The sequence below is a fragment of the Pseudophryne corroboree genome, unplaced genomic scaffold, assembly GCF_028390025.1.
Source record: "Pseudophryne corroboree isolate aPseCor3 unplaced genomic scaffold, aPseCor3.hap2 scaffold_607, whole genome shotgun sequence".
NCBI lineage: Eukaryota > Metazoa > Chordata > Amphibia > Anura > Myobatrachidae > Pseudophryne > Pseudophryne corroboree.
In genome coordinates, this window is record NW_026970203.1 from 94,874 (window position 1) to 119,658 (window position 24,785).

Sequence of the window (24,785 nt, forward strand, 5' to 3'; positions counted from 1 at the left end):
CTGCCTTTCCAATGAAGCAAGTTTAATTTAGTAATAGGTGAAAAACCATCCCTACAAAGGTGTTAATCAGAGACTTGGCTTTGTGGACACTTTTCAGAGAACAAATTTGTTAGCATAAAAATAAAGCCAGAAAATGAAGAGCTGTTTAATCACGCAATTTGATTTTTTTGCCAGCATATTTCTTTTTCTCTGCAACCCACTGCTAAATTGTGCTTCCTAGATGTTTTTATAAAATCACTGAATCAAATCTAACTCTGATTACATCAGAGAAGGCCAGGTACCCTACACCATAACAGGGGGTATGAAATTTGACTTGTCTACTTAAAGATCACCAAAATCTGATAACAAGGTCAATTACATCCCTGGGTGGGATTGAACCACCAACCTTTTGGTTAATAGCCGTACACACTAATTGATTGAGACACTTTGCAAAAGTCCATACTGACAAAGGCTAATAAGCATTCATCTAAAACGTTTCCTAGAAAAACTTAAAAAAGTCAATAATCTGGAGAGTTTTTGTAAGATGTTTCTTCTATCAACCAACGAAGAAACACATTGGTACTTTCCCATGATGATTGAGTGCTTCAGGATCTCTTGCACTTACATGTGCAGCAGAGTACAGCAATGGAAGCATGCTGGGCCCATAACCCAGAGGTAGGCAGATTGAAACTATCCTCTGCTATATGCATTTTTTTGTTTGTTAATTAAAGTAATCCAAAACAGTGGCGCACCCAGGGGGGGTTTTAAATGCATGAGTATTATTAATGACTGTCTAGCGTCCTCTGCAGCCTGCTGTCTTCCTGGTGGCACTTGCAAGTGCAATAAAAGTTTACTTTTTTTTAATTATAGTACATATATATCCATGTGCCTACATATATACACATGTATATACATACGTATGTACGTACGTACGTACGTACGTACATACATACATATAAACACACACACACACACACATATGATATATATATATATACATGTGTATATATATGTGTACTGTATGTGTGTGTATATATATATATATATATATATGTATGCATGTTTAATATGCTATGTATATGTGTATATGGATTCACTATGATCTCCCGGCCTCCCGGCGACCAGCATACCGGTGCCGGGAGGCCGGCTTACCAACAGTGTGGCGAGCGCAAATGAGACCCTTGCGGGCTCGCTGCGCTCGCCATGCTACGTGCGCCACACTATTCTATTCTCCCTCCAGGGGGGTCGTGGACCCCCACGAGGTAGAATAAGTGTCGGTATGCCGGCGGTCAGGCTCCCGGCGCCGGTATGCTGGTCGCCGGGAGCCCGACCGCCGGCATACTGAAGACCACCCGTGTATATGTATATGTATGTGTGTGTGTATGTGTGTGTATATATATATATATATATATATATGTGTGTGTGTGTAGATATATGTGTATATATATATATATATATATATATATGTGTACATATATATATATATATATATATATATATACACACACACAGACACACTAGTTTTACGGACCCAGCATATACTGGGTCACCTCAGTCCCCACCCCCGTGATTGGCTCCGCCCAGTTCTGGAAACCCCCCCCATGCAAATCCTGCGTTTGCCACTGCAAAACTGGGATTGATATTTTGGCTCTTTTATTTTTACTTAAAGTACAATAACTTTTACCATTTTAATTTGTTTTTATAGTATATTGACAGTATTGTTTTCTTTCAAAAATCCACTTAATTTTCTTTACCCTATTATTAAAATGGTAATTGACAAAAACAAACTACATTGTCACCAGAAGAGCAATACAAAATGTACAAGTGATATATTAAAATCATCTTTCCAGCTTGAATTTCAATGATGCATTGGGGCAACGATTTTGTGAGAAACATCTTCACCCTTAAATAAAGATTTTCTTAATTCCTTACCTGTGTGCTAATTAGATATCACCTTGTTTTCACATTAAACAGACTTCCACATGAGAAAGCAGCAAGGATGCAGTGGCGTTAATGTTTCCTGGTGTCAACCTGTATTATTTCAGTAGACATTGAAATGAGGATGCATCTTGCTGCCTTTCCAATGAAGCAAGTTTAATTTAGTAATAGGTGAAAAACCATCCTTACAAAGGTGTTAATCAGAGACTTGGCTTTGTGGACACATTTCAGAGAACAAATTTGTTAGCATAAAAATAAAGCCAGAAAATAAAGAGCTGTTTAATCACTCAATTGGATTTTTCTGCCAGCATATTTTTTTTCTCTGCAACCCACTGCTAAATTGTGCTTCCTAGCTGTTTTTATAAAATCACTGAATCAAATCTAACTCTGATTACATCAGAGAAGACCAGGTACCCTACACCATAACAGGGGGTTTGAAATTTTGACTTGTCTACTTAAAGATCACCAAAATCTGATAACAAGGTCAATTACGTACCTGGGTGGGATTGATCCACCAACCTTTTGGTTAATAGCCGTACACACTAACTGATTGCGCCACAGAGACACATTGCAAAAGTATATACTGACAAGGTCTAATAAGCATTCATCTAAAACGTTTCCTAGAAAAACTTTAAAAAGTCAATAATCTGGAGAGTTTTTGTAAGATGTTTCTTCCATCAACCAACGAATAAACACATTGGTACTTTCCCATGATGAGTGAGTGTTTCAGGATCTCTTGCACTTACATGTGCAGCAGAGTACAGCAATGGAAGCATGCTGGGCCCATAACCCAGAGGTAGGCAGATTGAAACTATCCTCTGCTATATGCTTTTTTTTTGTTAATTAAAGTAATCCAAAACTGGGATTGATATTTTGGCTCTTTTATTTTTACTTAAAGTACAATAACTTTTACCATTTTAATTTGTTTTAATAGTATATTGACAGTATTGATTTCTTTCAAAAATCCACTTAATTTTCTTTACCCTATTATTAAAATGGTAATTGACAAAAACAAACTACATTGTCACCAGAAGAGCAATACAAAATGTACAAGTGATATATTAAAATCATCTTTCCAGCTTGAATTTCAATGATGCATTGGGGCAATGATTTTGTGAGAAACATCTTCACCCTTAAATAAAGATTTTCTTAATTCCTTACCTGTGTGATAATTAGATATCACCTTGTTTTCGCATTAAACATACTTCCACATGAGAAAGCAGCAAGGATGCAGTGGCGTTAATGTTTCCTGGTGTCAACTTGTATTATTTCACGAGACATTGAAATGAGGATGCATCTTGCTGCCTTTCCAATGAAGCAAGTTTAATTTAGTAATAGGTGAAAAACCATCCCTACAAAGGTGTTAATCAGAGACTTGGCTTTGTGGACACTTTTCAGAGAACAAATTTGTTAGCATAAAAATAAAGCCAGAAAATGAAGAGCTGTTTAATCACTCAATTGGATTTTTCTGCCAGCATATTTTTTTTCTCTGCAAACCACTGCTAAATTGTGCTTCCTAGCTGTTTTTATAAAATCAATGAATCAAATCTAACTCTGATTACATCAGAGAAGGCCAGGTACCCTACACCATAACAGGGGGTTTGAAATTTTGACTTGTCTACTTAAAGATCACCAAAATCTGATAACAAGGTCAATTACATCCCTGGGTGGGATTGAATCACCAACCTTCTAGTTAATAACCGTACACACTAACTGATTGCGCCACAGAGACACTTTGCGAAAGTGCATACTGACAAACGCTAATAAGCATTCATCTAAAACGTTTCCTAGAAAAACTTTAAAAAGTCAATAATCTGGAGAGTTTTTGTAAGATGTTTCTTCCATCAACCAATGAAGAAACACATTGGTACTTTCCCATGATGAGTGAGTGCTTCAGGATCTCTTGCACTTACATGTGCAGCAGAGTACAGCAATGGAAGCATGCTGGGCTCATAACCCAGAGGTAGGCAGATTGTAACTATCCTCTGCTGTATGCTTTTTTTTTAATTAAAGTAATCCAAAACTGGGATTGATATTTTGGCTCTTTTATTTTTACTTAAAGTACAATAACTTTTACCATTTTAATTTGTTTTAATAGTATATTGACAGTATTGTTTTCTTTCAAAAATCCACTTAATTTTCTTTACCCTATTATTAAAATGGTAATTGACAAAAACAAACTACATTGTCACCAGAAGAGCAATACAAAATGTACAAGTGATATATTAAAATCATCTTTCCAGCTTGAATTTCAATGATGCATTGGGGCAACGATTTTGTGAGAAACATCTTCACCCTTAAATAAAGATTTTCTTAATTCCTTACCTGTGTGCTAATTATATATCACCTTGTTTTCACATTAAACAGACTTCCACATGAGAAAGCAGCAAGGATGCAGTGGCGTTAATGTTTCCTGGTGTCAACCTGTATTATTTCAGTAGACATTGAAATGAGGATGCATCTTGCTGCCTTTCCAATGAAGCAAGTTTAATTTAGTAATAGGTGAAAAACCATCCTTACAAAGGTGTTAATCAGAGACTTGGCTTTGTGGACACTTTTCAGAGAACAAATTTGTTAGCATAAAAATAAAGCCAGAAAATAAAGAGCTGTTTAATCACTCAATTGGATTTTTCTGCCAGCATATTTTTTTTCTCTGCAACCCACTGCTAAATTGTGCTTCCTAGCTGTTTTTATAAAATCACTGAATCAAATCTAACTCTGATTACATCAGAGAAGGCCAGGTACCCTACACAATAAGAGGGGGTTTGAAATTTTGACTTGTCTACTTAAATATCACCAAAATCTGATCACAAGGTCAATTAAGTCCCTGGGTGGGATTGAACCACCAACCTTTTGGTTAATAGCCGAACACACTAACCGATTGCGCCACAGAGACACTTTGCAAAAAGTACATACTGACAAAGGCTAATAAGCATACATCTAGAACGTTTCCTAGAAAAACATTAAAAAATCAATAATCTGGAGAGTTTTTGTAAGATGTTTCTTCCATCAACCAACGAATAAACACATTGGTACTTTCCCATGATGAGTGAGTGCTTCAGGATCTCTTGCACTTACATGTGCAGCAGAGTACAGCAATGGAAGCATGCTGGGCCCATAACCAAGAGGTAGGCAGATTGAAACTATCCTCTGCTATATGCTTTTTTTTTGTTAATTAAAGTAATCCAAAACTGGGATTGATATTTTGGCTCTTTTATTTTTACTTAAAGTACAATAACTTTTACCATTTTAATTTGTTTTAATAGTATATTGACAGTATTGATTTCTTTCAAAAATCCACTTAATTTTCTTTACCCTATTATTAAAATGGTAATTGACAAAAACAAACTACATTGTCACCAGAAGAGCAATACAAAATGTACAAGTGATATATTAAAATCATCTTTCCAGCTTGAATTTCAATGATGCATTGGGGCAATGATTTTGTGAGAAACATCTTCACCCTTAAATAAAGATTTTCTTAATTCCTTACCTGTGTGATAATTAGATATCACCTTGTTTTCGCATTAAACAGACTTCCACATGAGAAAGCAGCAAGGATGCAGTGGCGTTAATGTTTCCTGGTGTCAACTTGTATTATTTCACGAGACATTGAAATGAGGATGCATCTTGCTACCTTTCCAATGAAGCAAGTTTAATTTAGTAATAGGTGAAAAACCATCCTTACAAAGGTGTTAATCAGAGACTTGGCTTTGTGGACACTTTTCAGAGAACAAATTTGTTAGCATAAAAATAAAGCCAGAAAATGAAGAGCTGTTTAATCACTCAATTGGATTTTTCTGCCAGCATATTTTTTTCTCTGCAAACCACTGCTAAATTGTGCTTCCTAGCTGTTTTTATAAAATCAATGAATCAAATCTAACTCTGATTACATCAGAGAAGGCCAGGTACCCTACACCATAAGAGGGGGTTTGAAATTTTGACTTGCCTACTTAAAGATCACCAAAATCTGATAACAAGGTCAATTACATCCCTGGGTGGGATTGAACCATCAACCTTTTAGTTAATAGCCGTACACACTAACTGATTGCGCCACAGAGACACTTTGCGAAAGTGCATACTGACAAAGGCTAATAAGCATTCATCTAAAACGTTTCCTAGAAAAACTTTAAAAAGTCAATAATCTGGAGAGTTTTTGTAAGATGTTTCTTCCATCAACCAACGAAGAAACACATTGGTACTTTCCCATGATGAGTGAGTGCTTCAGGATCTCTTGCACTTACATGTGCAGCAGAGTACAGCAATGGAAGCATGCTGGGCTCATAACCCAGAGGTAGGCAGATTGAAACTATCCTCTGCTGTATGCTTTTTTTTTTTATTAAAGTAATCCAAAACTGGGATTGATATTTTGGCTCTTTTATTTTTACTTAAAGTACAATAACTTTTACCATTTTAATTTGTTTTAATAGTATATTGACAGTATTGTTTTCTTTCAAAAATCAACTTAAATTTCTTTACCCTATTATTAAAATGGTAATTGACAAAAACAAACTACATTGTCACCAGAAGAGCAATACAAAATGTACAAGTGATATATTAAAATCATCTTTCCAGCTTGAATTTCAATGATGCATTGGGGCAACGATTTTGTGAGAAACATCTTCACCCTTAAATAAAGATTTTCTTAATTCCTTACCTGTGTGCTAATTAGATATCACCTTGTTTTCACATTAAACAGACTTCCACATGAGAAAGCAGCAAGGATGCAGTGGCGTTAATGTTTCCTGGTGTCAACTTGTATTATTTCAGTAGACATTGAAATGAGGATGCATCTTGCTGCCTTTCCAATGAAGCAAGTTTAATTTAGTAATAGGTGAAAAACCATCCCTACAAAGGTGTTAATCAGAGACTTGGCTTTGTGGACACTTTTCAGAGAACAAATTTGTTAGCATAAAAATAAAGCCAGAAAATGAAGAGCTGTTTAATCACTCAATTGGATTTTTTTTGCCAGCATATTTTTTTTCTCTGCAACCCACTGCTAAATTGTGCTTCCTAGCTGTTTTTTATAAAATCACTGAATCAAATCTAACTCTGATTACATCAGAGAAGGCCAGGTACCCTACACAATAAGAGGGGGTTTGAAATTTTGACTTGTCTACTTAAATATCACCAAAATCTGATCACAAGGTCAATTACGTTCCTGGGTGGGTTTGAACCACCAACCTTTTGGTTAATAGCCTTACACACTAACCAATTGCACCACAGAGACACTTTGCAAAAAGTACATACTGACAAAGGCTAATAAGCATTCATCAAGAACGTTTCCTAGAAAAACTTTAAAAAGTCAATAATCTGGAGAGTTTTTGTAAGATGTTTCTTCCATCAACCAATGAAGAAACACATTGGTACTTTCCCATGATGAGTGAGTGCTTCAGGATCTCTTGCACTTACATGTGCAGCAGAGTACTGCAATGGAAGCATGCTGGGCCCATAACCCAGAGATAGGCAGATTGAAACTATCCTTTGCTATATGCATTTTTTTTGTTAATTAAAGTAATCCAAAACTGGGATTGATATTTTTGCTCTTTTATTTTTACTTAAAGTACAATAACTTTTACCATTTTAATTTGTTTTAATAGTATATTGACAGTATTGTTTTCTTTCAAAAATCCACTTAATTTTCTTTACCCTATTATTAAAATGGTAAATGACAAAAACAAACTACATTGTCACCAGAAGAGCAATACAAAATGTACAAGTGATATATTAAAATCATCTTTCCAGCTTGAATTTCAATGATGCATTGGGGCAACGATTTTGTGAGAAACATCTTCACCCTTAAATAAAGATTTTCTTAATTCCTTACCTGTGTGCTAATTAGATATCACCTTGTTTTCACATTAAACAGACTTCCACATGAGAAAGCAGCAAGGGTGCAGTGGCGTTAATGTTTCCTGGTGTCAACTTGTATTATTTCAGTAGACATTGAAATGAGGATGCATCTTGCTGCCTTTCCAATGAAGCAAGTTTAATTTAGTAATAGGTGAAAAACCATCCCTACAAAGGTGTTAATCAGAGACTTGGCTTTGTGGACACTTTTCAGAGAACAAATTTGTTAGCATAAAAATAAAGCCAGAAAATGAAGAGCTGTTTAATCACTCAATTGGATTTTTTTGCCAGCATATTTCTTTTTCTCTGCAACCCACTGCTAAATTGTGCTTCCTAGCTGTTTTTTATAAAATCACTGAATCAAATCTAACTCTGATTACATCAGAGAAGGCCAGGTACCCTACACAATAAGAGGGGGTTTGAAATTTTGACTTGTCTACTTAAAGATCACCAAAATCTGATCACAAGGTCAATTACGTCCCTTGGTGTGATTGAACCACCAACCTTTTGGTTAGTAGCTGTACACACTAACTGATTGCGCCACAGAGACACTTTGCAGAAGTAAATACTGACAAAGGCTAATAAGCATTCATCTAAAACGTTTCCTAGAAAAACTTTAAAAAGTCAATAATCTGGAGAGTTTTTGTAAGATGTTTCTTCCATCAACCAACGAATAAACACATTGGTACTTTCCCATGATGAGTGAGTGCTTCAGGATCTCTTGCACTTACATGTGCAGCAGAGTACTGCAATGGAAGCATGCTGGGCCCATAACCCAGAGGTAGGCAGATTGAAACTATCCTTTGCTATATGCATTTTTTTTTGTTAATTAAAGTAATCCAAAACTGGGATTGATATTTTTGCTCTTTTATTTTTACTTAAAGTACAATAACTTTTACCATTTTAATTTGTTTTAATAGTATATTGACAGTATTGTTTTCTTTCAAAAATCCACTTAATTTTCTTTACCCTATTATTAAAATGGTAATTGACAAAAACAAACTACATTGTCACCAGAAGAGCAATACAAAATGTACAAGTGATATATTAAAATCATCTTTCCAGCTTGAATTTCAATGATGCATTGGGGCAACGATTTTGTGAGAAACATCTTCACCCTTAAATAAAGATTTTCTTAATTCCTTACCTGTGTGCTAATTAGATATCACCTTGTTTTCACATTAAACAGACTTCCACATGAGAAAGCAGCAAGGATGCAGTGGCGTTAATGTTTCCTGGTGTCAACCTGTATTATTTCAGTAGACATTGAAATGAGGATGCATCTTGCTACCTTTCCAATGAAGCAAGTTTAATTTAGTAATAGGTGAAAAACCATCCCTACAAAGGTGTTAATCAGAGACTTGGCTTTGTGGACACTTTTCAGAGAACAAATTTGTTAGCATTAAAATAAAGCCAGAAAATGAAGAGCTGTTTAATCACTCAATTGGATTTTTTTGCCAGCATATTTCTTTTTCTCTGCAACCCACTGCTAAATTGTGCTTCCTAGCTGTTTTTATAAAATCACTGAATCAAATCTAACTCTGATTACATCAGAGAAGGCCAGGTACCCTACACCATAACAGGGGGTTTGAAATTTTGACTTGTCTACTTAAAGATCACCAAAATCTGAACACAAAGTCAATTACGTCCCTGGGTGTGATTGAACCACCAACCTTTTGGTTAGTAGCCGTACACACTAACTGATTGCGCCACAGAGACACTTTGCAGAAGTAAATACTGACAAAGGCTAATAAGCATTCATCTAAAACGTTTCCTAGAAAAACTTTAAAAAGTCAATAATCTGGAGAGTTTTTGTAAGATGTTTCTTCCATCAACCAACGAAGAAACACATTGGTACTTTCCCATGATGAGTGAGTGCTTCAGGATCTCTTGCACTTACATGTGCAGCAGAGTACAGCAATGGAAGCATGCTGGGCCCATAACCCAGAGGTAGGCAGATTGAAACTATCCTCTGCTATATGCATTTTTTTTTTGTTAATTAAAGTAATCCAAAACTGGGATTGATATTTTGCCTCTTTTATTTTTACTTAAAGTACAATTTCTTTTACCATTTTAATTTGTTTTAATAGTATATTGACAGTATTGTTTTCTTTCAAAAATCCACTTAATTTTCTTTACCCTATTATTAAAATGGTAATTGACAAAAACAAACTACATTGTCACCAGAAGAGCAATACAAAATGTACAAGTGATATATTAAAATCATCTTTCCAGCTTGAATTTCAATGATGCATTAGGGCAACGATTTTGTGAGAAACATCTTCACCCTTAAATAAAGATTTTCTTAATTCCTTACTTGTGTGCTAATTAGATATCACCTTGTTTTCACATTAAACAGACTTCCACATGAGAAAGCAGCAAGGATGCAGTGGCGTTAATGTTTCCTGGTGTCAACTTGTATTATTTCAGTAGACATTGAAATGAGGATGCATCTTGCTGCCTTTACAATGAAGCAAGTTTAATTTAGTAATATGTGAAAAACCATCCCTACAAAGGTGTTAATCAGAGACTTGGCTTTGTGGACACTTTTCAGAGAACAAATTTGTTAGCATAAAAATAAAGCCAGAAATGAAGAGCTGTTTAATCACTCAATTGGATTTTTTTGCCAGCATATTTCTTTTTCTCTGCAACCCACTGCTAAATTGTGCTTCCTAGCTGTTTTTATAAAATCACTGAATCAAATCTAACTCTGATTACATCAGAGAAGGCTAGGTACCCTACACAATAAGAGGGGGTTTGAAATTTTGACTTGTCTACTTAAATATCACCAAAATCTGATCACAAGGTCAATTACGTCCCTGGGTAGGATTTAACCACCAACCTTTTGGTTAATAGCCGTACACACTAACCAATTGCGCCACAGAGACACTTTGCAAAAAGTACATACTGACAAAGGCTAATAAGCATTCATCTAGAACGTTTCCTAGAAAAACTTTAAAAAGTCAAGTGAAGGAGATCCAACTGAGGCAGCACAAGGGAACTCTCGAAAGAGGAACAAGGCAAGAGGAAGATCTGAGACAAAGAAATCTGACTTTTACCAGAGCTGACCAGAGGAAAGCACAAACACAGTCCCCCTCTACCACAAATAATGCAGTCGAGTTTCCCACATTTGGGGAAATCACAGGGGTCAGCATACCCAGAATGCAATGAATGAACCTCACCCTGGGAGAACAATCTTCATGACCATGGTATCTCCTATGCAAAATAAGTATGATTTGGGATAGGGCTGGGGAGGGCCGCTGCTCAGGCACATCTCTGTCAAGTAAAGGAGATTCAACTGAGGCAGCACAAGGGAACTCTCATCTGGGGACAACAACTGCAGGGAGAACACATATTTTCAGATGAACATGGGAGGGCAGAAGGCTGCCTAATACTGAAGCACCCCCAAACAACAAACCAAATGCAACAACTAGTGCAAGCATTCCTGGGGGAAGGCCTGCAGCAGATGGATTTGCATATGATGTCATCCAAGCAGTGGGTCAAAGTTGGCTTCAACCCTCGTCTGCATATGAAAAGAAAAAAGGGATGTGCAGGGCATGGCGTCCTTTTGTGGCGCTTGGATGAACCCTCCTTCGGTGTGGGGCTCATGTTGGCTATGCCCCAGCCCCTGAAGCATTCAAGATGATTTCTTGCAGCAGCTGGGCACTGTAACAGCTCCAGAGTTGCTCTGTAAAGCATGTAAAAGGGTGTGGGCCCTGCAGCACTACCTGTAGTATGCATTGTGCGTTGGAAGGCACAAAGTAAGCAGACGGGAGAGGTCAGGATAGTGCGCAAGGGCATAGAAGGGAGCGGCTCAAGAAAAGAGAAGTGGAAACAGACAGCAAACTAGGCTGGAGAAAGACCTGAGACAAAGAGATCTGAATTATATGAGAGCCGACCAGAGGAAACACAAATTATGCAGTCAAGTGTCCCACATTTGGGGAAATCGCAGGAGCAGCACACCCAGAGTGCAATGGGTGAGCCTTGCCCTGGGAGAAGCACCTTCCTGATCATAGTATCTCACCTGGCAGGTAAATAGGAGTTGGGCTAGAGCTGGGGAGGGTCGCTGCTCGTGCACCCCCCTGTCAAGTGAAGGAGATCCAACTGAGGCAGCACAAGGGAACTCTCGAAAGAAGAACAAGGCTAGAGGAAGATCTGAGACAAAGAAATCTGACTTTTACCAGAGCTGACCAGAGGAAAGCACAAACACAGTCCCCCACTACCACAAATAATGCAGTCGAGTTTCCCACATTTGGGGAAATCACAGGGGTCAGCATACCCAGAATGCAATGAATGAACCTCACCCTGGGAGAACAATCTTCATGACCATGGTATCTCCTATGCAAAATAAGTATGATTTGGGATAGGGCTGGGGAGGGCCGCTGCTCAGGCACATCTCTGTCAAGTAAAGGAGATTCAACTGAGGCAGCACAAGGGAACTCTCATCTGGGGACAACAACTGCAGGGAGAACACATATTTTCAGATGAACATGGGAGGGCAGAAGGCTGCCTAATACTGAAGCACCCCCAAACAACAAACCAAATGCAACAACTAGTGCAAGCATTCCTGGGGGAAGGCCTGCAGCAGATTGATTTGCATATGGTAATGCCATCCAAGCAGTGGGTCAAAGTTGGCTTCAACCCTCGTCTGCATATGAAAAGAGAAAAGGGGCGTGCAGGGCATGGCGGCCTTTTGCGGCGCTTGGATGACCCCTAGTTCGCATTAAACACCTCCACCCTCCTTCGGTGTGGGGCTCATGTTGGCTATGCCCCAGCCCCTGAAGCATTCAAGCTGATTTCTTGCAGCAGCTGGGCACTGTAACAGCTCCAGAGCTGCTCTGTAAGGCAAGTAAAAGGGTGTGGGCCCTGCAGCACTACCTGTAGTTCGCATTGTGCGTTGGAAGGCACAAAGTAAGCAGATGGGAGAAGTCAGGATAGTGCGCAAGGGCATAGAAGGGAGCGGCTCAAGAAAAGAGAAGTGGAAACAGACAGCAAACTAGGCTGAAGAGAGACCTGAGACAAAGAGATCTGAATTATATGAGAGCCGACCAGGGGAAACACAAATTATGCAGTCAAGTTTCCCACATTTGGGGAAATCAAAGGGGCAGCACACCCAGAGTGCAATGGGTGAGGCTTGCCCTGGGAGAAGCACCTACATGATCATCGTATCTCACCTGGCAGGTAAGTAGGAGTTGGGCTAGAGCTGGGGAGGGTCGCTGCTCGGGCACCCCCCTGTCAAGTGAAGGAGATCCAACTGAGGCAGCACAAGGGAACTCTCGAAAGAAGAACAAGGCTAGAGGAAGATCTGAGACAAAGAAATCTGACTTTTACCAGAGCTGACCAGAGGAAAGCACAAACACAGTCCCCCACTACCACAAATAATGCAGTCGAGTTTCCCACATTTGGGGAAATCACAGGGGTCATCATACCCAGAATGCAATGAATGAACCTCACCCTGGGAGAACAATCTTCATGACCATGATATCTCCTATGCAAAATAAGTATGATTTGGGATAGGGCTGGGGAGGGCCGCTGCTCAGGCACATCTCTGTCAAGTAAAGGAGATTCAACTGAGGCAGCACAAGGGAACTCTCATCTGGGGACAACAACTGCAGGGAGAACACATATTTTCAGATGAACATGGGAGGGCAGAAGGCTGCCTAATACTGAAGCACCCCCAAACAACAAACCAAATGCAACAACTAGTACAAGCATTCCTGGGGGAAGGCCTGCAGCAGATGGATTTGCATATGGTGATGTCATCCAAGCAGTGGGTCAAAGTTGGCTTCAACCCTCGTCTGCATATGAAAAGAGAAAAGGGGCGTGCAGGGCATGGCGGCCTTTTGCGGCGCTTGGATGACCCCTAGTTCGCATTAAACACCTCCACCCTACTTCGGTGTGGGGCTCATGTTGGCTATGCCCCAGCCCCTGAAGCATTCAAGCTGATTACTTGCAGCAGCTGGGCACTGTAATAGCTCCAGAGCTGCTCTGTAAGGCAAGTAAAAGGGTGTGGGCCCTGCAGCACTACCTGTAGTTCGCATTGTGCGTTGGAAGGCACAAAGTAAGCAGATGGGAGAAGTCAAGATAGTGCGCAAGGGCATAGAAGGGAGCGGCTCAAGAAAAGAGAAGTTGAAACAGACAGCAAACTAGGCTGGAGAGAGACCTGAGACAAAGAGATCTGACGAGAGCTGACCAGGGGAAACACAAATTATGCAGTCAAGTTTCCCACATTTGGGGAAATCACAGGGGCAGCACACCCAGAGTGCAATGGGTGAGCCTTGCCCTGGGAGAAGCACCTACATGATCATAGTATCTCACCTGGCAGGTAAGTAGGAGTTGGGCTAGAGCTGCGAAGGGTCTGTCAAAGTCAGAAAAATATCTCTATGCACACTACCATATTTGCACCTCACCCAGGTCCGTGCTGCGCATGCGTACGCTCTCCCGTACGTGCGCATACTCACAGTCGCGGGCACCCGCAGGCGCATGGTATGCGTATTTACGGTAGAGTTTATGTGGTTGTAGCGTGCGACTCAATCGTAACATATTTTCACTAATAATGTATTTTGTAGATCATGGTCCCTTTGATAGATTCTGAAAGTTTGGTTAATATAGAATGTTTATGAACAGAGGAATCCCTCTTTGTTTGATACGAAGGGTCAGACAGGAGTAATACAGTGGTGTTTAGTATCCATCGGAAGAATATTTAATTAGAAATATTCCGGTGTTGGTTTGAAGCAGATCAATCGCTCGTGCGAATAGTTATGGACATAAGAAGTTTATGAACATTTACTTTATTTGCACTTTATTACCCATGCGGCGGGAAACCCAGTTTCCCTCCCACCTGAGCAGTTGGAAATAGTCACAGCCCACCTGTATGAATCAACCTATGACCTTTTGTTATAATGCGAAGCCGAATTCCTGTGTCCAATGAACAATGAGATTGTAGGGACCATTGAATTGTATTGTGTGTGGGGCATAAATAGGCAGGCCGACCGTATCCAGTTCTCTCTCTCTTCAACGGTTCTCATTGCTGATAATCGGGAGCTGGATATCGAGGCGCATGCGATCGTTCCCCTAGTGCGTAAGTTTTCTCCGTAATCATATTGTCTTACTGTGAGCCATCTCTCTCTCTCTCTATCTCTCTCTCTCTACTCTTTCTCTCGTATTTTCCTTTAATTGTATTGTATTGTATTTCCTGTGTAGTTTATCTGGTTAGTTGGTTTATGTTATATTGTAGTGTATGCTTTGTACTGTGATTCTTTTTGCAAGTATAATAGTCATAATACATATAATAGGTTTCGGACCCTAAGCCCAGGTATCTGTGTATTCTTTATAGTGTTAAGTATTCTCTGAGCGCCGGTGACGCTCAAGCAGCTTTGTAGTTAATCAGGTTACACCAGGTTGCACTTACACTCTGTCTCTACACTAAGGTATACTGTGTATCTCATCGTTAAAGGTATAGAGATAAAGGTTTAAACGTTGTAAGCGTCTGCACCGCTGGTGATCTCCTCGTGGTCCCGAGCGTACGCTACGCTATAGCGAATCATTACGTTAGTCGGCAGCCAATAGCGTGCCTGCCTGTGATCACTGGGCCGTAAGCGAACGTGACGCTTGAGCGTCTCGACTACGGTTGAGCGATCGCTACACAACTTGCGTACCCTTACGGTACTTCTTACGTAGATAGCGTATAGTGTTCTTAGACCTCTTAAAGTGTTTTATATACGATAAATATTCAGCTTTATCAATTGGCGGCTCGCCCGTCCTTCACATATCTGCACTAGGTAGATCAGCAGACATTATCCCTCAGCAAAGGGCGGGAGGTTGTATCCCTCGTAGTGCTGACAGGATAAGCGTCTGCTTCACTTAGGTAAAGAGTGCTGAAGGAATCCGGGAACCGGAGGTAAGAACAAAACGCTAGTGTCTTTTAAAACTGTTTATTTTTCTGTCTTGCGTACACACGCACGCACACATATATATATCTGCATTTCTTTTTCTTTTTCATTTTCGTATATCACTCTCCTGTCTGCCAGTTTTTATAGTTGATAGAAGTGCTAAAAAGAGAGTTGCCGTTATTTCATAGTTTAAGAGTAAAGGTAATATAGTTAAAAGATAGACAAACACACAGTTTCGCCTGGGAGATAAGGCGAAGTAAGTGTGTTTGTGTGGTAGATGATCAAGGATCATCTACATTGATAAAAGTATAAATTGTGTTACGGTGGATCTTTGCTTTGCGTATACGTGTCTCTAACAAAGACTTGCGTACGCAATCCAAAGGCCGACGCACGCAGCGTACGTTACGCAACGGAGCGTCCGGTTACGCCCACGTAGCTCAAGTCACGATAAGTTGATTTTTAACGCAAAGCGATAAATAACGCGAGGCGAGAAATAACGCAAGTCTATTTTTGGGTGTCCGAAATTTAGTTAACAGATCCTGCTCCTAATTGGTAACACACCTGATCTGAAGAAAAATTTCTGCGCAGAAATAGAAATAGAAACAAAAGTGTACATGTGATGAGTGAGTGTTTTTACAATTTTTAAAGGTTGAACCACAAGAAAAGTCGAGTACTCGTGAGGTACATGCGTGTAAGTGACGTGCACGGTGGCTAGGGAGGCATCTCTGGTTAAATATACAATTTTGAGCATTAGAGTATAGCAGACCAGGAGGTCATACTGTAACAAGACCAGGAGGTCATAACAGACCAGGAGGTCCAGGTACAGCTGACAAGGAAGTCTGCTATACAGTTCACAGGCACAACACCGAAAAGGGTTGGTGCAACACCCATATAGGCCATATAAGCTCTGGCTGAAGGAATTCGCAGTCGTAAGTTTCGATTCCATTGGTCTTTCCGTACATAAGCTTAGTTGTTTGTGTACTGAACGACTGGACCGCACGTAAGTGTGTGCAGTAGTTAGTAATCTGACCTAATACCATTAGAGTAAAGGGGTCACAAACGCTATCTGTACACTCTAACGTGATTTGTGTAATTTTTTTATTTTAAGGGAAGTTCGCTGCTCACTCAGGAACTATCCAGCAACCAATAGTTACTGGAAAGAGTAAGTGTTCTTCGGATAACCCTTGCAGGTTCCAGTAAATAGAGGTTCAGGTCGCAGGGGCCCTAGGTCGAGTACGCCAGCACCATATCGGTGTGATCAGGTCGTATTGGTCGGCGTGGGCGAGTGAGTGGGGTACTCGGTAAACCGCCACCGTCAGCCTATTGTTGGCATTTGGTTTTGCGTAAAGGGTTGGCTAAATAAAGCAACACTTTCGAACTATGGGGGCCACTTGTTCAGGTAGGGGGCGATCAACCTCGGTTCGGGTTGATTCAGTGGTCCGGCCAATTGGGTCGGCCAGGTATATAATGTGTGAGAAATATGGAAGTCACACAGAAACTTTATGTGATGAATGGGAGAGAATGACTGTACATGACGGGGAGAAATTCCCAAGAGTAGGGAGCTTCAGCTCAGAAGTGTTACAAAATTTAAGGAGGAGGATATGTCTCATAAAATCAACAAAGAGACGAATCCAGCATTATGATTATTTACAGTTGTGGCAACAGGAAGGTGAGATACAGAGAGGTTTGGCTCAGGCGGCGGGATCTGGCTCTAACAGAAAACTGATTGCCACGGCCCCGCCGCCACCATACATATCAGGAGAGAAGTTGATTGCGGAGAAAGACGCACTAAGGTGTAACACAAAATCACTTAGTAACTGTGTAAATGTTAATGATAATGTTAACCCATTAACCCATGCAAGTATTAACCCGTGCAAGTTGTACCCTGTTTTGAACTTTCCTCCGGAGTGTGATCAAGAGGACGAATCGGCAACAATTTCAGCGCTCTCTCTAGCAGCCACCATAGCAGAGACCACAGTAGGCACAGCTCCACCCACGAGATTAGTAAAGGCCCCTAGCGGAGGGATAGGTGAGGTCGTATCAACTGGTAAGTACGGCACCATGCATTATGCTGAAACTATTTCACCACAGCCTGTAGAATCTACACAGAATGAGGTTGTTAGAATTACACCTGTTAGAGTAATAGCAGTGCCAAATGGGAAAACAGACGCATCAGGAGCCACTCCCATTAGGAACATTGCCATGTACACTCCATTTTCCCGAATGGAATTAAGGACCATAGTGTCTGAATTTCCTGACCCTAGAAAAGACTTAGTTGCCAGTCAAAAATACATCAGAGACTTAGGTAACACTGTAGAGCCCAACAATAAAGACTGGCAGATATTGCTGAGAGCATGTTTACCCTCAAATGTCGACGCAACTCAATTTTTAGCTGATTGCGGACTAGGTCATGATGTACCTCTTACAGATGTGTACAACCAAGATAATGTGAAAAGAATAAACTTGCAGTTAAAAGAGTATTTCCCAGCAGTAGCTAAATGGAATAAGATATTCTCCATTAAACAGAAGGAGTCAGAGACAGCTGCAGAGTATTTTCACAGAGCATTATTAGAAATGCCAAATACACAGGCATAGAGGACATTAAAACAGACACAAACCATCGGGAAGTAGCAGTATCGGTACTGATGGATGGTTTAAAAGAGTCATTGAAGACTAGGGTACAGACCACGCAACCATGTTGGCGAGGTCTGTCTGTGGCTACTTTGAGAGAGGCTGCTATTGATCACGACAGAAACATCACCAGACACAGGGAACAACAAGGTGACAAATTAATGTCAGTAAGTATACAGGCTCTGACCACAAGGCAGCCTTTGTTTGTATCACCAAATCCTGTGGGTAAGTCAAGTATGGTTACTTGTTATTCTTGTCACAAACAGGGACACATGGCACGAGATTGTAGAGTAAAGAATCCACGAAACTCATACCAAACCCCTAGACAACGACACGACACACGACATTGGGAGCAAGGTCCGCAGAAACGGAGTTATGAGCCACATACAGGGGAAACAAAAAGATATCCCCCAAACAGAGACTGGCATGCCTCTGGTAGTTCCCAACTATCTCCCTCACAAGTAGTTGCTGCCAGCGGGATTCAGGGAGGTCACCATACCCAATAGGGGTGTGGCCATACCTGTAATCTGCAGCCAGTAAAATTAATTGCCAATCTTGGAAGTGAACCCGAGATCGCAATTAATGTAGCTGGTAAAACTTTAAACTTTCTTGTAGACACAGGTCAGTGATAAATTCGACAGTGGGCATGAGAACCACTGGTAGGACAATTCCAGCCATGGGAGTAACAGGAGTAGTCCAGCACTACCCTGTTAGCAAACCAGCCGAGATTACAATAGGGCCTTTGCATACCAAGCATTCCTTTTTGCTGGCTGCATCGGCACCAACCAATCTCCTGGGAAGAGACTTACTGTGTAAAATGGGGTGCGTCATTTATTGTACTCCTGAAGGTGTATTCTTGGACATACCTGAGAAACACGCTCAGGAAGTGCGAGACATGTTAGACTCCCCATCAAAATTAATGTCACATACCATTATGACAAATAGGAATCCATCCCAAATAGAAGAGATGACATCTCAGATACCAGAGTCACTTTGGACAAAAGACGGACAAGACACTGGATTAATGGCAAACGTAGCTCCAGTAGTTGTACAAGTAAAAGATGGTAGGATAGCTCCAAAAATCCCACAGTACCCTCTGAAGCCAGAGGTGGAGTTAGGAGTTTACCCAGTAATAGAGCGCTTGCTACAACAGGGCATTCTGGTAAGAACGTCCAGCACTGCTAATAGTCCCATCTTCCCTGTGAAAAAGAGTGGGGGGAGGGGTTACAGACTAGTGCAGGATCTAAGGGGGATTAACAAAATAGTTGAGAGTCAGTTCCCCGTAGTGCCAAATCCAGCTGTCATCCTAATGCAAATCCCTCCCACTGCCAAATTTTTCACTGTTATTGACCTCTGCTCCGCTTTCTTTTCGGTACCTCTGCACCCTGACAGCCAATATTTGTTTGCATTCACATACAGAGGAGTCCAATACACGTGGACTCGATTACCCCAAGGTTTCATAGATAGTCCAAGTATATTTTCTCAGGCTTTGCATGATTGTTTACAGTCTTTGCAACCAGACAGTGGATCAGTATTGATACAGTATGTGGACGATTTATTACTGTGTTCAGATTCACTGGAAGCATCTCTGAAGGATACGAAACAGCTCCTGTTTCATCTTTCAGACACCGGACACAAGGTGTCCAAAGACAAGTTACAATTATGCCAAACTAAGGTAAAATATTTGGGACACTGTCTAACACAAGGACTGAGACACCTGACCGCTGATAGAATCCAAGCAATTAGAGACATGACTCTGCCACAAACCCAGCAACAGATCAGAACGTTTTTAGGAATGTGTGGGTATTGCCGTAATTGGATCCCAGGGTTTTCCATTTTGGCGTTACCTTTGCAGGAAATGGTCTCCTCAAACAAACCTGATAGGATTTCGCATACAGACGAGTCCGAAACAGCATTTGAGAGACTCAAACAGTGCCTAACGCAGGCACCAGCACTAGGTATGCCAGACTATGGGAAACCCTTTGAACTATACGGAACAGAAAGTGCTGGTTGCGCGGCAGGTGTACTAACCCAAAAACACGGTGATGCCAGTAGGCCAGTTGCATACTACAGCGCTCAGCTAGACACGGTAGCGCGATCCCTCCCCACATGCTTGCGAAGCGTTGCTGCAATAGCATTGCTAGTGACAAAAAGCGAAGACGTCGTGCTAGGCCACAACCTCACAATCCATACGCCACATGCAGTATCAGCCTTATTGAATTCTGCCCAAACCAGACACGTCTCATCAGCGAGATTTACAAGATGGGAATTGGCACTAATGGCCCCCGTAAACATCACCATAAGGAGATGCAGTGCATTAAATCCTGCAACGTATCTCCCAGGTGTGCCTGGTCAGGCACAAAGGGTGGAAGGTGAGAGTGATGGGGAAGGAGGATTTAATACAAAGGAAGATACACATGATTGTATGGAATATTTGACCCAAAATTTTACCGCAAGGCCTGACATCAGTGACAACCCACTGGAAGATGCAGAACTCACGTTCTACACGGACGGTAGTTGTCATAGACAGTCAGACTCGGGAGACTTGTGTACTGGATACGCAGTCGTAGATGACCAAGACACCATAGAAGCGGAACCGCTAGGCCCACCTCACTCAGCCCAGGTTGCTGAACTGGTCGCCCTAACCAGAGCATGTGAATTGGCTAAGGGTAAGTCAGCCAATATCTACACCGATTCTAGATACGCATTCGGGGTAGTCCATGATTTCGGAGCCCTATGGCGCCTCAGAAATTTCATGACGGCCGCTGGTACACCGGTAGCGCATGCAGCTCACATAAAAAGGCTTCTAACAGCGATACAGGAACCCGACAGAGTGGCTGTTATCAAATGTAAAGCACACACATATAGCCAAGACCCGGTATCACTTGGTAACAGCCGAGCAGACGAAGCTGCTAAGTTAGCAGCTGCTACCCCCATACAGACAGACACCACACAATTAATGGTATTTAATACCATTAACACACAGAAGTTGTGTGAAATGCAAAATTTGTGTTCCACACAGGAAAGGGCAGTCTGGAAGGCAAAGGGATGTGGCCAGGAGTCCTCAGGACTCTGGACGGATGGACATGGTAAACCAGTGGCCCCCAGAGCATATCTTCCATGTCTGGCTGAAGCAGCTCACGGGCTGACTCATCTAGGCAAGGAAGGAATGTGCAAATTGGTAAGAGCATACTGGTGCGCCCCAGGATTCTCCTCTCATGCGAGTAAAAGAGCAATGTCATGCCTTACCTGTTTGAGAAAGAATATTGGAAAGGCAATACCTACAGAACCATCCCATATCCCACCTGCCGGCGGCCCTTTCCAGGTAATACAAATTGACTTTATACAATTACCCCCTTGTCGGAATTTGAAATATGTACTTGTTTGTATAGATGTTTTCTCAAATTGGGTCGAAGCATTTCCAGCGACAACAAATACCGCTATGTTTACTGCTAAGAAAATTGTGCAGGAATTTGTATGTAGATATGGTATCCCTAGAATAATCGAAAGTGATAGGGGTACCCATTTTACAGGTGATGTCTTTCAAGGAATGTGTAAGTTGATGGGAATTGATAGCAAGCTGCACACTCCGTACCGTCCACAGGCGAGTGCGAAGGTCGAAAGAGTGAACAGCACTATTAAAAATAAATTGAGTAAAGTGATGGCAGAGACAGGATTGACATGGCCAGAAGCTTTACCCATTGTATTGTACAGTATCAGAACCACTCCCAGGTCCCCTCTTAATCTGTCTCCCTTTGAAATCTTGTTTGGTCGACAACCGCATGCCATGATTAACCCTCAGGATGATTTGAAATGTAACAATGAAGTAACTGTAAAGTACTTGATTAACATGAGTAAACAGTTGAGGAATCAAAATGATAATCTGAAGTTAGTGATTCCTGATTTACCAGATAGTAATTGTCATGACATTGAACCTGGGGATTATGTAATGATACGGAATTTTCTACGCTCAGGTTGCCTTATTGACAGATGGGAAGGACCATACCAGGTCTTATTGACTAGCACTACGGCATTGAAGGTTGCTGAGAGAGAGACTTGGGTCCATTCATCCCACTGCAAGAAGGTTGCTGATCCAGAGAAGTCCCGTGATAAGAAACAGACGGTAGAGGTTGTATCACTGGAGTGTCTGTTCCAGGAGGACTGAGGCGGCACCTGAGCCTTGAAGACCGAGAGCTGTTGTCGACTCCCCACTCCCTTTTATTATTTTCCTCCACTTCCCATCCCCTCTCCCTCAAATTTCTTTTTCCTCCTTCTCATTCTTCTCCATTTCCTCCTATAAGATGGACTTGCCCCAAGAGACTGTGATCCGGATTTTCCTGTTGACCATGATGTTGACCAGAGCAGTCTGTTCCGGCGAGAGTACCATGGAGGTCGATAGAGGTTCTGGAATGGGTTCTGATGATAAAGATGGAGGCGTAGTTTTCCAGGATCAACCTAACCAACAAGCAAAGGCGAGTATCAGAAAACGATCCGATAGCATTGACCATAGAAGAAATTGTGACGGATTGTTAGCTGAAGAAAACTGTATCTGTAGGCTCTGTAACAATGTCATTGAAGATGGGTGCATTAAGAAATGCCAATCCAGTTTTAATATCCATATGGACCGGCATCCATTGAGTGACTATCACTCCTTAGTGGGTAATGTGTTAAACAAAACAGATTGTTGGGTATGCTCTCAAGTACCTCAAGGTCATAGCAAATCAGGGCTAGTACCATTTCCTTTAACGATAGGGGAGGTACTTGAGTTAAATGGTGGGAGACCGGTGGACAGGAGGTTTAATATCTCCAGCCCTCCTAGTTTGAAGCTCCACCAATACCATGTGGATAGGTCCCTATTATGTTTCAACATCTCCAATCCCAGAAAGCCGGGAAATTGGGAAGTGTCATGGAGTAACCACACCATGACCTTTTCGCATAGAGCAGATAGAATGCCTACAGATACAGAGCTTGTACGCCACATAGCCAGTAGAGGAAAATCTTTCCGGTATAGGTACACCTTAGGAAATAGGATTACGAGAGTTGGAGAAGTATCACCAGGATACTGTGCACATATCGTACAACCTGATACGTGTATTAAGCAGATGGAAGAATTAGGGTTAGGAGATTTCACCTGGAAGGTGTGTAATATGGTTATGTCCTTCTCCGTCCCATATGTTCTCCCCGATGATGCATATTTCATATGCGGGAGAAAGGCGTACAAGTGGCTTGCCCCAAACTCTGAAGGATTGTGTTATATTGGAAAAGTATTGCCTGAAGTAATGACTGTAACACATGACAAAATGAAGGACATACATCGTGGTGCCCAAGCTCCTTATACTCACACCCACTACGAGCACGTTGTTAAAAGACACCTGATAGAGAAGACAGAGCATCCGGCCTCTGATCTGATAAGTGAATCCACCGGGATTCAATTCTTAATCGCGTTAGATTTCACCCGCACCGCTAGAGGAGTGCTAAATTATAAATACATATTGGCGCTCGCAAATTTGTTAGACAATATCACTGAAATGTATGATGACACATTTAGATATACGGGAAGGGAACTTCAAGCTTATAAAACAGAACTGGTGCAGCATAGAATGGTTCTTAATTACCTCACAGCAGTGACAGGCGGATATTGTGTTACATTGGCAACACAGTACGGCGTGAAGTGTTGCACGTATATCACGAATAGCACCGAGGATCCGGTCGAGGTCATAGACCAAAAGATGGACGATATTCTCCAATTGAAGTGGGAATTTCGCCGAAAACACAATCTCACTCTTGCTGCTGTAGGTAATGAGCTGACTGGTTGGGTGTCATGGTTGAACCCGCGAAATTGGTTCTCCGGTTTGGGAGACTGGGCTCAAGGAGTCATAATGGATGTTGGGAAGTTTCTCCTATGTATCTTAGGTGTTATCATAACCATTGGCTTGATATTTAGATGCGGTCAGGCTTTAATGAGGTGCAATCGTCGTACTAAGGTAATGAGTTTGAGGAGTGAGGAAACTGTAATTAACCTGGATTTGATTTATGACCCAATGATAGAAACAATGATGTGATGAAAATGCGATTTCTACGGTCCGTTTCTTTCACCTGTTTTTCTGGTTTTTCTCCAAGATAAAAAGACCCACTTGGACGAGGAAGTTGACGAGACGCTATACAGACAACGGATAGACCAAAGAAGAAGTTTTGACCACTTGAGATATGGACATTTGATGAACTTTGCCAGGGATCCCCAGTTTCCCTAGAATTCTTAAACTTACGCTAGCCCAACATTTTTTGTAAATCTAATGGCATTGACTAAGCTTTTTGCTCACCCCTAATGGGCAACACAGCGCAAAGAAGACGACTTTCAACTGATACCGAACAAAACTTCAACCGACAGATATACATTAACCTGACATAGAATACCACCGCATTTACCGTAATTATGTCTTTTCTTCATTTCTACAACCCTCAGGTAATGACACACATAGTATAGGGAATACAGGC

The 24,785-nt window shown here is 41.2% G+C and overlaps 5 non-coding genes and 1 pseudogene across 5 annotated transcripts; all 6 read right to left on the reverse strand.

Moving 5' to 3' along the window:
• Positions 1–10,836: 10,836 nt before the first annotated feature.
• Positions 10,837–11,000, reverse strand: LOC135035625 (U1 spliceosomal RNA). Its single transcript, XR_010230631.1, has one exon. It is a non-coding gene; the product is annotated as a U1 spliceosomal RNA (small nuclear RNA).
• Positions 11,001–11,643: 643 nt separating this feature from the next.
• On the reverse strand, positions 11,644–11,806 carry LOC135035629 (U1 spliceosomal RNA). Its single transcript, XR_010230635.1, has one exon. It is a non-coding gene; the product is annotated as a U1 spliceosomal RNA (small nuclear RNA).
• A 152-nt stretch (positions 11,807–11,958) lies between these two features.
• Positions 11,959–12,122, reverse strand: LOC135035623 (U1 spliceosomal RNA). The gene has a single exon (XR_010230629.1). It is a non-coding gene; the product is annotated as a U1 spliceosomal RNA (small nuclear RNA).
• A 692-nt stretch (positions 12,123–12,814) lies between these two features.
• LOC135035631 (U1 spliceosomal RNA) lies at positions 12,815–12,956 on the reverse strand (annotated as a pseudogene).
• A 152-nt stretch (positions 12,957–13,108) lies between these two features.
• On the reverse strand, positions 13,109–13,272 carry LOC135035627 (U1 spliceosomal RNA). Its single transcript, XR_010230633.1, has one exon. It is a non-coding gene; the product is annotated as a U1 spliceosomal RNA (small nuclear RNA).
• A 671-nt stretch (positions 13,273–13,943) lies between these two features.
• LOC135035628 (U1 spliceosomal RNA) lies at positions 13,944–14,100 on the reverse strand. Its single transcript, XR_010230634.1, has one exon. It is a non-coding gene; the product is annotated as a U1 spliceosomal RNA (small nuclear RNA).
• Positions 14,101–24,785: the final 10,685 nt, after the last annotated feature.